The sequence below is a fragment of the Apus apus genome, chromosome 7 (assembly GCF_020740795.1).
Source record: "Apus apus isolate bApuApu2 chromosome 7, bApuApu2.pri.cur, whole genome shotgun sequence".
In the NCBI taxonomy this organism is placed as follows: Eukaryota; Metazoa; Chordata; class Aves; order Apodiformes; family Apodidae; genus Apus; species Apus apus.
Genome location: NC_067288.1, coordinates 19,792,664 through 19,804,868, shown reverse-complemented (window position 1 = coordinate 19,804,868; position 12,205 = coordinate 19,792,664). Strand labels below are relative to the sequence as shown.

The following is a 12,205-nucleotide window of genomic DNA, read 5'->3' as shown; positions in this document are numbered from 1 at the left end:
AATCTGAACCTCCCCTGGCACAAATTTACTCCATTTCCTCTTGTCACTAGGGAGAAAAAGCCAACACCCACCTGCCTACAAGCTCCTTTTAGATGTAGAGAGCAATGAGGTCTCCATTCAGCCTCCTCTTCTCCAGGCTGAACAGCCCCAGCTCCCTCAACCTCTCCTCACAAGACCTGTTCTCCAGACCCCTAATCAGCCCAGTTGCCATTCTCTGCACCCTCTCCAGCTCTTCAATGTCCTTCTTATACTTCTTATACTTTACTTTCATAAACATTCTGGATGCTTTGTAATATGCACTTCTGCACTGTTTCCTTCCTCTGGTGCTAAATGAGAATGCTCATTTCCAAAACCTTTAAAGCACAGACAAGTTTGCCTGTGACTTTTAAATTTGGATTTAGCTAAGGAAGTCCAATTTATACAAGCTTGGAGAGGTTTTGTTAATACCAAGCATATCAGAATATGCCGGTCTTTGTGCCTTTGCAGGATTTCAAATGCCTAACATAACATTTGTCATGGTTTTAATTTTTCCTCAAAATGAATCTCTTTCATGTCTGCTATTTACCATCCTTGCCAGAGTCACTGAGCACAAGAAATTCAGTATCTACAACATGCAGAAACTGCTTTTTTCCTCACACTTGTGTAATAAGTAATGGATGGTTTTAAGAAAGGATCTTTACTCTGTGCTTTACCTATTCATGTGTAGGATTTTTATTTCATTTGAAATGAAAGGCGTAAACCTCAAGTCTGAAAACTAATAGAATTTCTGCATTTACCTGCTGATCCATAGCCTTTAGGTTAGATTGTGTGTCAGCCAGCAGTCGGCTTGCTGAATGAAGTAATACTTTAAAACTAAAATGAAAAGAATTCTGTTACATGTAGCCTGACACCAGATATGAAGGCAGATTTCTGGTGGCTTGTTATTGGAAATATTTTCCAGTGCATCTGATAAACGAGACTGAACAAGCTATAGGAAGCAGACCTAATCAGATAATGCTGACTTGCAGACCTGAAAAAAAAGAAGAAATGTATTTTACTTAAGTGCTATGCCTCCTCTTGTCAAGACTGAGGACAAAATGGCTGCAGAAGTGGCAAAAGGCACTGCAGAGATCAGAGAGTAAACCTGCTGGTTTGTGAACGTGGCTGTTGCATCTAAGCCTGCTTACCTGTGTGTATTCATTGTCTGTGTTACAGAAAGTTTGTATCTAAGTGCTTGAGTGAGTTGGAGCTCTGGAGATGGGACATATAAAAAGGACTGGGTGAACATCAAACTGGATCAGCTATTAATTTTTCAGGAAGGCTAGGTACTTTTTGGAACTTCAAAGGAATTTAAGATACAGACTTGTGAGGAGGGTCCCCATGAAGGATCAAGCAGACTCTCAGTCTATGCACATCCTTCATGTAAATACATTTGAACACTGGGGATATTCACAGAATGAGCATTCTCAGTACAATTCGAGGAGCATTCATGATGTTGCAAGATGGAGGACAAAGGAAGGTCTCGTAGAAGTGCTTAGAATGAGTTCCCAAACAACTGAAGCAAAAAGATTCCTTCATTATTTCCATGCCTAGATATGAAGTGGTAATTACCATGGATTGATATTTAATACTTCTCCATATTCATTCAGCTCTTCAGATTACACGTAGATAATAGATTATATCAAATGCAAACATAGTGCCACATTAACATTGCATTACAGATGTACATACTTTTATTTGTTAGCCTGGACCCTTTTTTTTTTTTGACTATTGTTGGAAGATCCTCTCAGTTCAAAGTTTTTTTTAAAACAGCGCATCTGTTAAATGTCTCTGCCCAGGGGAAAAGGAATTTAATTGCATAGAACCTACACTGCACTGATTTTTCTAAACAACTGTTGTAAGATTCAAGTTTTAAATGGATTGAGTGTCTGTAAGTATATTCACATTCATACGTGTGGAGTAAACATGCCATCTGGGGCTTTTGCTTTATTTTTCTTACTGTATATTTAGAATTCAAAATAAGGTTTATTTTGTGAGGAAAGATCAACAAATCATTTCAGTCGTCCCACACTTTGTATAACTAATTGTAATTAGGATAATGTCCTTGTTGGCAAGGGCTTATCAGGCAAAGAGCATGAAGAGGCAAAGAAAAAGCCTCATAAAGAACGATGTTGTTTTGTAAAGTTGTGACACTATCTCTGGTATTGTTTGTGATTGAACTCTTAATTTTTAATTTGGTATTCCTTCCAGCAAGGTAGCTAATAGAGTTACCTGAGGATCTCTGCAATGTAACTAAATAACAGATTTTTGGGAGTTTCAAATTTTACATTTGGTGCCAAAAAGATGTGGCCTTGAACAATCTACATTGTAACGAGGCAGCTATAGTTTTTGGTTGTAATGAATTAGCTTGTTTTAATGTTTGTTATGCAAATTCTTATAGATAAGAATTCAGTTAACTGTGATGTCATGAACCTTGATGCCTAGGGAGCAGCAAACAGCCTCCTCTAAGCTATTCTGTCAGATATGTGGCCTTTTAAAGAGCTCCTTGCTTGCAGGGCTTCATTGACAAAATATCCAAGTCTTAACTAGCTGGAACTGGGTATTACTGAGAAGATGATGTCACTAAGAGCAATGTTATATGAGGAGGAGAAATCAGAGCATTGCTTTATAAAGCAAAGGACCACTGTCCTGCTTCATTAATGTGTTTCAGTAACTTGGGTTCACTGGAAATATCAAGCTAAGACAATTTTTCACCATAACTGATAACCAGGCATTAGCTTACACTGGCAGCAAGCCAGCCAGATGATTAGTCTGTTAATTCTTGAGTTTACTACTCTCAAAAAGCTGGATTATGAAAGACTCAGAAAATTAACTAATTTGCTACTTCAGTTAATAGCAGGGAAGCCAAAAAAATTCTCTTTTAGATCATTTCACTGCCATTCTAATAAGTATTGAGATTTTTCTCCCAGCATCCATTTGTACAATTACCCTCCTGCAGTCTGTTCAATGAATATAGGAAGAAAATGGTCTGAAATTGTCCAGTGTTGAAGGTGCACTGGGCTAGAAGGGAATCTACTCAGATTCATAGTTCCTCTTCTTCTGAGCTTCTCTATGGCAGTCTTCTGCTTTTCTAAACCAGTTGCAGTATCATGCTTTTTTTCTAAAGGCTGCCTCCTGAGAGAAAAAAAATGCACCATTCTTTGTTCTGCCAAATATGTCTGCAAGTAAGATGCTGCCTTCAGGGTAAATATTTGTGTCAGTGGCTGCAGACATCTGGCCTTCAGAAGACCCTGCTGCGTAAATGCAGTGGCTCTTGGTGAATAGAAGGGGAAAGACAACATTTAATTTTGCATGTTGTGAGGATTTGGCACCCGATATTTCAACTGGGGCTTGCCTTAGACCTCAACTTCTGTCCACAATGTACATCATCAAGAAGTGCTCATCAGAAAACCAGCTACTATGTAAACAGAGTAATGGAGAAGGCAGAGGAAGTTTCAGTTACTCAGAGGCTAGCATTAGTTGATTCTTTCTATATACTTGGACAGAGATGAGTTAATTAACAAAGCAGTGAAAAACTAGACATTTGGATAGAATATACAGAGTAAGCAAGATCCTAATATTTATACTAAACAGCAATATGGCACCTATATATGTGTGAGTGTATCATTAAGTTGTATGTCAAAAAAATAAAAGGAAAGGGAAGTACTTTGTTTCTTCTTTTCTTTAAGGAAAAGTTAATCTGGAGAAAGTTACAGTAGTAAAAGGGAAAGCAACATCTGTGTTAATTAGCAGTTCCTCTTCAAAGCTTGTCTGATGGGTTACATTATGGCCTCTTGCATTTGAATTAAAATTCAGACCCAAACAAGTTCTATCTTTACCTCCTCTTTTTCCACTTCAGAATAATTTGTCTGGATTTAAGATTTCATTTTTGCTAAAAATATTGATGTTCCATAATCTAAAATGAACTTTTGCTTTGTGCAAATAGACAGTGTAGAGAAGAGCACTGTGGCTCCAGATCCAATTTCAGAAAATCTAGTTTCATAAGACATTTTAGTATTGTAGGAAGTTTCTATGAAACAGTGCTATAAAAGGTCTTGCATTTGTTTTATTCCATTCTACTTATTATACTTGGTGGAGAGGTTTTTGTATGCATGTTACTTATATACATGCTTTAAATGTAAGGGAGGAAATCTCAGAATGCAGCAGTTCACTTTGAGAACTGGGGATAAGGAGATCCATATCCTTTCTCCAAATAATATGTTTCTTTTGATTATTTGACAGTTCTACTCTTTGTGTCAAGGACTGTCACATGTGGGTGTATAGTGCCTCATGCAGTGAAGCTTCACAGTGCTACTGGCATGTAAATAATCAGTGAGTTTTTGAGCCACAAATTAGGAATTAATTTTAGAACACCTGGAAACACTCATGAAAACCACAGTTGAGGAGAGACAAGTTGTTGATAGAGGGATTTACACCAAGCACAATCAAAAGCGTTATCTGTGGGGTCTGAGTTCTCTTTTTTCAGTGAATGTTTTCCTTTCAGAAATGAAACTTCCCATTAATACTATGGCCAGCCATCCATACACATACATCCTGATGAAAAGAAGAATTCTCAGATAATTGTGAAATAAACAGAGAAAAACGTAACTTTGCCTTCCATTCTATGTTAACATCAAAGGTAGCGCTTAAACTAAGATTGTAGAAAATTTAAAAATATATCAGCTGATGTACATCAGTGAGGTTTCTATCAGCTGACCATTTGGCCCACTGTTCTCCCCTGTCAAATGAACAGCTAGGGTACAGTCTCATCCTTGCTGTTCTTCTGTTTTCACCATGGCAGTAAACCAAAATATCTTTATAAAAGCCTCTTCTCATATTCCAGCATCACAGACATGCAAGGTGCACCTTTAGAAAGCTGTCTAGTATGTTTTGCTTTAAACATAAAAAACCCTAATAGAAAATGTTTTCATGAAAAAATTAAGCTGCTTTCAGCCAAAGTTAGATGAACTCCTTTGTCTTGACAAGGTAAGAGCTGATCAAGAAATTTCTTCTGTATTCACCTACAATAGATTTCATTAAAATATGCAGGTAGGAGCACTAAGTGCCTTTTAATGCCAAAGGAAAAGGGTGGGAAAGTCTGCCTAATTAATTCTCATTGGGGATCCCAGATTAACTGCAGCTCTGTTTAGTTTGCGTCTTCCCTGGAGACAGCAGGGCTTGATGTAAATGTAGATCCAGGAAAAGTCACTGTTGTCTTTTTTTTTTCTTCCCCTTGGCATGCTTTTGAGTTTTTATTTGGTTTTGGTTACAAAGGATGAAAATGTGACTCTTTCTCTACTCCCTTTCATGCTGTGGGACAATGTTGAACCAGCGCTCAGCAAACTGGGTGCAGTTACTGGTGAAGAGAAGAGCACAAAAAAACTAAACTACAGAGGCCTGTCACACAAGCTGTGAAACCCATGTCAAGGTCTCAGCTGTCACTCCCTTTGTCTCAGCCACCAGGGACTGCAGTCTTTGACCTAGCATAGACCAATGGAAAGCGGAGAACAATGGGACAGCATTATCCCATGGTGCCAGAACTAACTTACAGGCTTGAGTACTGTTCAGGGAAAAGGATTCAGCATTCTCTCCTGTTCACTTCAACCACTGCAAGCATAAGGAATTGAACTGTGAAGCAAGTGCTATGTTGGCATAGACCAGAAGAGTTGCGTTTCCTGATAAGCTCAGTCTTCCTAGGGTGGAGTGATTTTTACTTGGGTGATTTTTGAAGACAAAAATTGCTGTGTAAAGATGCCAACAGCTTAGCTCTCAAATCTGCTTTTGTGAATTTAGTTTCCCTTCATGCCAAACATAATTGCGTGGTTGTAATGGTCCATACTTCTGCAGATCCTCTTCTGATTTAAACAGCCATTTGCTCATCAGTGAAATCCAATCATGCATAAACTGCTTAACTTCACATCCCAGGTGGCAACTGCAACCAGGGCACTTACAAAAGGCGTCTTTTGCTCATAACTTGAGTGTATGAAATAGCTGAAGCTGTGCCTCAAACCACAGCCTGTACTTAAGACAAGTAAATAAAGAATTCTTGAGTCAAGAGGCATCAAGATAATATGTTTTTCTGGAAACAGGAGGATTAGGGAAGAGAGTGGGGAAAAAAAAATATTGGGAGTGGGATTTACCATTCTGTAAACAGTTTGCACTAAGTGCACAATTTGCATCTGAAGAGTCAGGGCAAGCTGCAGAAGCCAAATAGCTGATAGAAATTTACCCAGCAATTCTTGTTCTCTACCATTCAATTTGAACACATTAGCACAAGTTTTCCTGCATGAGCATCACCTCAAAATAATATATATATATATATACATATATATATAAATTAGCTGGAAGGCAGGGTTTACAACTGCAATTCTCTAGTCTTGTTTCTTTTCTGTGCGCTTTGCAGCAAGCTGGACCTCTATGATTACTCTTGATAAACATAAATTGTCCTTTTCTTCTCTAAACTCAGCAGTACAGGCATCTGAAGGAGCCCTCTCTGCCTGGATGAAATAACTTCCTTCTCTGGTTGCCTGAGTTCACGGCTGAGCTGAGTTGCATCAAAGTCAGGTCAAGGAACCAGAAATAAGGAAACTACAGAAGCCTGGGCAGCAGAAGGAAATTTCTTTAAGCTGCTTTTTTTTTTTTTTTTTTGTCTTTTCCACTTTCAGGTTTCCATGTGTGTATTGAATAGAGCAGAGAAAGAGAGGAAAGAAATAAAAACTACATACACAACATAAAGACTGTAACTAGATGCATGAATTACATACCCAAGCAGATGCATCATGGATTTCAGTAATTGCAGTAGCAGATACTTCCTTATTTCTAATACTGGTTTTGTCTGTCTTGGAAAAAATTGTAAGCAGTGTATTTTGTTCTGTTTTGTTTTGTTTGTTGTTGTTCTTTTGGGGGTTTGTGGGAGTTTTTTATTAGCTGCAGTTAAATATAAAGCCATAATTTCTGTTCCCTTTTGTGATAATTGAGAACCTTCCTGTCTTTTTTCAAGGCCACTTTGACATAAGATTTATTAATTGTTATATCTCTTTTTAAGTCACATTTTGGGGGAAGGTTCTCATGGGCTAGTTGACCTAGGAGTTGCCTTTACTGTGGGTTTATAGAGAATTCAACTGAAATGGACTCCTGGCAGTACTGCATCACTTCTCAATTCCCAGCTACATCTTGCTGGGCACAGCCACCATCTGAATCTGAAATGTGATCTGTGCTGTTCATGATGCATTCCACTTGTTTAAGCTTTGCATAAAACCATACATGATGGATAATAAAACGTATGCCCATATAGAAATGTTTCACTTTTCAGAATGTCCTGAAGCACCATGTGGGCTTTTAAATGTGTGAGACAGTCTGCACGCTGCTAGAAGGGCATGGGTGTTTATTAGATGTCCTGCATTGTTAGGGAATGCAAAGCAAGCACATGTGTGCACACATACACGAAAGAAAGAATGCCTAATGATGATAAACAACTGCCTAACAGGTTTCTTTATAATGCAGAAATAGCAACCATTTTTCAACGTGAAATCAATTATCTGTGTTTGTGTCTTCATTGCTTTTTTTGTGATACTTTTTTTCTGCAGAAATTATATAATGAAATTATTAGCAACAAAGCACTGAGTCATACAGAAAACAGGATTAAATCTCAGCTAGTGCTAATACTCTTCAGCATTTAGTGTCTTACCCTTCTCCTGTACCAAATGTACTTCCTTTTTTGCTCTCAAAGAAACAGCTTTCTGGCATGAGAACTAGATCTGCTCCTCAAAGGAGAGATGCTAGGAAAATGAGCCTTGCCATTCTCTCAGAGTTGGGGGCATTCTTCTGCCAGCTTATTCTAATCTGTCATTTACAAATCTACTTTTGATATGAAGAGGAAGGCATAGACCAAACCTCTGCCTTGGGGAATGTGGATGTTTAATTTGGCAAAGAGGAAGAGTTGTTCAGCAGCTATATTCAGATATTATTCCTCAGAAAAGAAAAAGGGAAATCTTTGTCATCAAAAGTACAATGGTAGCATTAATTTGGTTGGTATAGCACTACTATATGGATCACCAGTTTGTGCTGGTAGATAAATTTTCCGTATATTTAGTTGCAAGAAAACATGCCATTATGCAGGAATGAAAAAAAAAACGAAACAAAACAAACCCAAAAAAACCCCCCACAAAAACAAACAAACAAACAAAACAACAAACAAAACCCTACAGTAACCCCCCGGAGAATGAGCTGGTTGTCTTTACAAGGGAGTGCAGAGGAGACATGTTCCTTCTACCCTTATTCCCAAGGGTCAGTCACAGATAAGGCTGACGCAGGGCAAGTGGCAGAGAGACAGGCAAAGCCAGAGTACACTGACCCCCTCCCATAAGATTAATGGTATCTTGATATACTGTGAATACAAATACCAGAGACATGTCTACCTGAACACAGTCTAAGATAATCTTGACACAGTTATTGAAAATATCTCTCTTTATTTTGAATAATTTTTACAAATAGTTTAGCATGTCGGAAGGACACCACGTTATCAAACCTTCACTCTGTGGATTACAGCTCTCCTGTTTTTTTTGAACCAACACCCTTATTTATACTTATTTATTATTCAAGGGGCCTGACAAGCTGCTGCAAATAAATCTTCTGCTGATCCAGTAGTTTGGTAGGAGGGTCATCTGAGGATTAGAATCAAGAATCAGTCTTTATGGAAAGATAATTTTTTTGTCAATTAATTGGCCCGGAGAATCTTGTAATTTCAATCTGGCATTGTTTATTTTATTTTACTGCAATGTTTTGAAATCAAGGAAAAAAGGAAAAGTGTCTAGCTAGCAAGCTCTGTTATTTATCAGCTTCTTGAAGTCCTAAATTTTTTTCATCTTAATTAACACTCATAATCGACCTTCTGTGCTAATTTCTCCAGTAAAAATTTAACATTCTTTTCGAATTTAGAATTTTAGAATTTCATGTCAGATGGACATGAAATTGCTTTTCATTTTAATTTTTTACCAGCAAAATTCCCTCTGGAAACTACAGTCCATTGAATCATAGAGCTAGAATTGATTGCACATGTAAAAAATCCTGGAACAAATGAACAAAGAACTTCCTGGATTTCTGTGGTAAAAACAGAACTCAAGTGAAAACAAAACTTTTACCAAATTTGAACTCACTTGCCTTGGATCATTAAGAAAATATTTTATGTTCCTCCCTTTTCTCCTAATGAGAGAAAGCACTTGTTTTTTCTTCATGTAGCCTACACCAAAGCTGTCAAAGAACATGAATTTCACTGGGTAACTTTTTATGGAACATTCTCTATTCCATCTTTACATCACTTTCTTGTGCTTTTTGTAGAATATTGGAAAGCTAAGGCTAAAGAACCGTGTCTAATTGCTTTTATTTTTAATTAATTTTTAATTAAAGCTTTATGTATCTTATATTGCAATTCTATAAACCCTAAACGTGTTTTTTACCATTTCTTTCTAAAATATAGAAGGTAATTCTCCTTTTTTAAGGTGTTGTGAGAAACTATGTTCAGTTCTTTCTAGTGGAGTTTCTGGAAAACATTACTAAAAACGCAAGTTCTATGTTTTGAAACTTGAAAATAGCTATTCATCTTGGAGTTACCTTTATGAGATGAAATAATACTATTTTAAGCACATATATGTTTCCTAAGAGTAAGATAGGCAAGCATATACTTTGTTTCAAGCATCTTGATTCAGCTGATTCCATTGGTCTTTTCATGTGTTTAGTGTTAAGGATATGTACTTTTCTGAAATGCTGGGTGGTATTTAGTAGAATTAATTATATCCCAATAACTAACATTTCTTTTAGCATCCTAACAATATAGGAAGTATGTAAAATGAGCTTTCACTTTCAAGACAAACAGAGAAAGTAACCTTTTGTGAGCATTGTTTTTTCATTTCTACATCCAGCTGTAAATTATGTCTTGAAAGCAAAATCATCTTTTTAAACACATTTTTTAAAAATAGTGCATTATTTTCTCCTCAGCCATTGACACAATTTCCTGCCTAGATCTGGTGCCCCATTAATTTTAGAGTATAAGAAAAAGTCACTGTGAGCCATAGGGAACAACTTTGGATTTGCTGCACACACAGATCAGAACAGATTTTCCTACAGTAGTTCTACAGATGATGTTTAACAGGCTCCTGTTTTCCCTACTTTGGGATTAATGTTCTTCAGATTTTTGCAGTAACGTAGCCTTATACTACACATAAATGGAGGATACTTTTCTGTGTGTAAGATTTGAAATTTGAATTAAATTGCAGTAATAAGGGGAACTCCTTCTAATGAGTCTCAAAAAGCCCTGGCCAAAAAACATGTGAAACCCCCCCTGTAGAGAAAGAAATTGAGTGCACAGTGTTAGTATAATAGCAAGGGCTGAGACATTGCTTTGCACTACAGTTTTATGGGATGATATTTTAAAAGGTATTCAGAGATTTATGACCTTTTAGGGGCAGCTGAAATTGTTTTCACATTTCTAATATTGCTTTCATTAGAATGTAGAAAGTATGTTTACGGTATCAGATTGAATTCTAAGGTGTTACCAAATCATCCAGAATCCCCACTGCTTAAGTATATTCCCTTGTATCCCTATGTATCTTCAGAGGAAAAAAAAATGGGAGGAATGTAAGTGCTTTGTTTAAAGTATATAATCTGTATTCTGTCATGTACTTCATCTCCCATGGAAGGTATGTGGGAACTCACTCTGCTGTTTTTATTTATCCTGCCAGTGTAGTATATGGATGAGAGAACTAAGGTTCAACGGTCTTAAAACAAGACATGAAATATTGATTAATTCTTTTTAAAAATTCCTTTATCCTTCTGAGTATAGCGAATTTCAGATGCTACTGTCAATATAGAACTCTCCAATAAACCTCCATTATCTGAAGGGTCCTGATCTTCATATTGTTTTTCTAAACGGTTATTATGATTCGAAATGGCTTTAAAAGCTCAAGGCTAGTGTTCTTCTGGTGCAAGAGCAGAAAGCAAGCTAGAAGCAATGCAGCTTTTTAACACGGCAGAATGTGACTCTGTAATAACATTTGTCAGACTGGGAATTCTCTTTGCTTGACAGCAGCAGAACATTCTGTTTGAGGAAATGAAGATCCCAACGGGACAGATAAAGAGGTGTACAGTTTTGTGGCTATAAAGGTGTCAAGTAAAGCAGCACAATTATAGTTGATGTCCACCTAATGCAATATGAGTATTTGACACCCTGCCTTTTGTTCCCACTTGTCATTCTTCTATGCTATGCTAACCCTTTAATTATTGTTTCCAGAATGATCCTTTACAAAAGCAGCTAAATGGATACTTAGGAGTTTCCCCAGGGAAAAGGAGGTTTCAGGAAAGGTAGGAATAGAAGTTCATAGCAGCTAACCCATGAAGGACAATAGAAATGGGCACAGAAGTGAAGATGTAGCCCAAAATATTTTGAGTGTTCTTGAGTACAGTAAAACTCTCTGTGAGTTGAGGTAACAGTTTTTCACAAAAAACAAAACAAAACAAAAAAAGGATTTCTTTAAACTGGATTGTCCTGGAGTTTCTTTAGGAATGTAAAGCTCTTGGAGCTTTTCAGTTATCCGTAAGAAAAGGTATTGATCAGAGAAGGAATTTTAGTCTCAGTCTTCTATGTATCAGGTAATGTCATTATAAAGACTGTACAACTATTTTTTCACCTGTCAACTTAGTAAGTCTTTAGTCAAACTTCAACAAGAAAGAGCAAGGAAGTAGCACAGAATCTGAGCCAAAAGCCACTGATTGGCAGATTTCCCTTGGAGGCTGCAGACTGCAGTATCTTCTTACTCTGAAGAAACACCCGAGGCTGGTTCTTCTGTCTCACTGAAAACTTGGGTTTTATAGGCTGAATAAGTTGCTGTATGGTTGGTTTGTTTGTTTGTTTGAAATCTTTATTCCTATATCAGGATGAAAATGTCTTCAGAAGGTTTTGTTGATGGGGATAACTGATTTGCACACAGTCACACTCCAGAGTTCTTCTGCAGCAAAACTTAATGGTGTGCAGACCTTAGGCTATTTTAATTTATGATGGAGAACAGACTGCTCCCTGCTGTACCCAAAAGCTAAAAGCCAAAAGATGTGGCATAAAGCCAAATTATTCCCTTGTTTCACTCGGACCCAACTTTCTCAAGCTGACCCAAAGTTGGGGCTCTATTAAGATGGTTTA

At 37.2% G+C, this 12,205-nt stretch overlaps 1 protein-coding gene across 2 annotated transcripts in view; it reads left to right on the top strand.

Annotated features, from left to right (window-relative positions):
- The window catches only part of ST6GALNAC3 (ST6 N-acetylgalactosaminide alpha-2,6-sialyltransferase 3), a 334,862-nt gene that overhangs the window by 194,534 nt on the left and 128,123 nt on the right, over nucleotides 1-12,205 (top strand). The window lies entirely within an intron of this gene.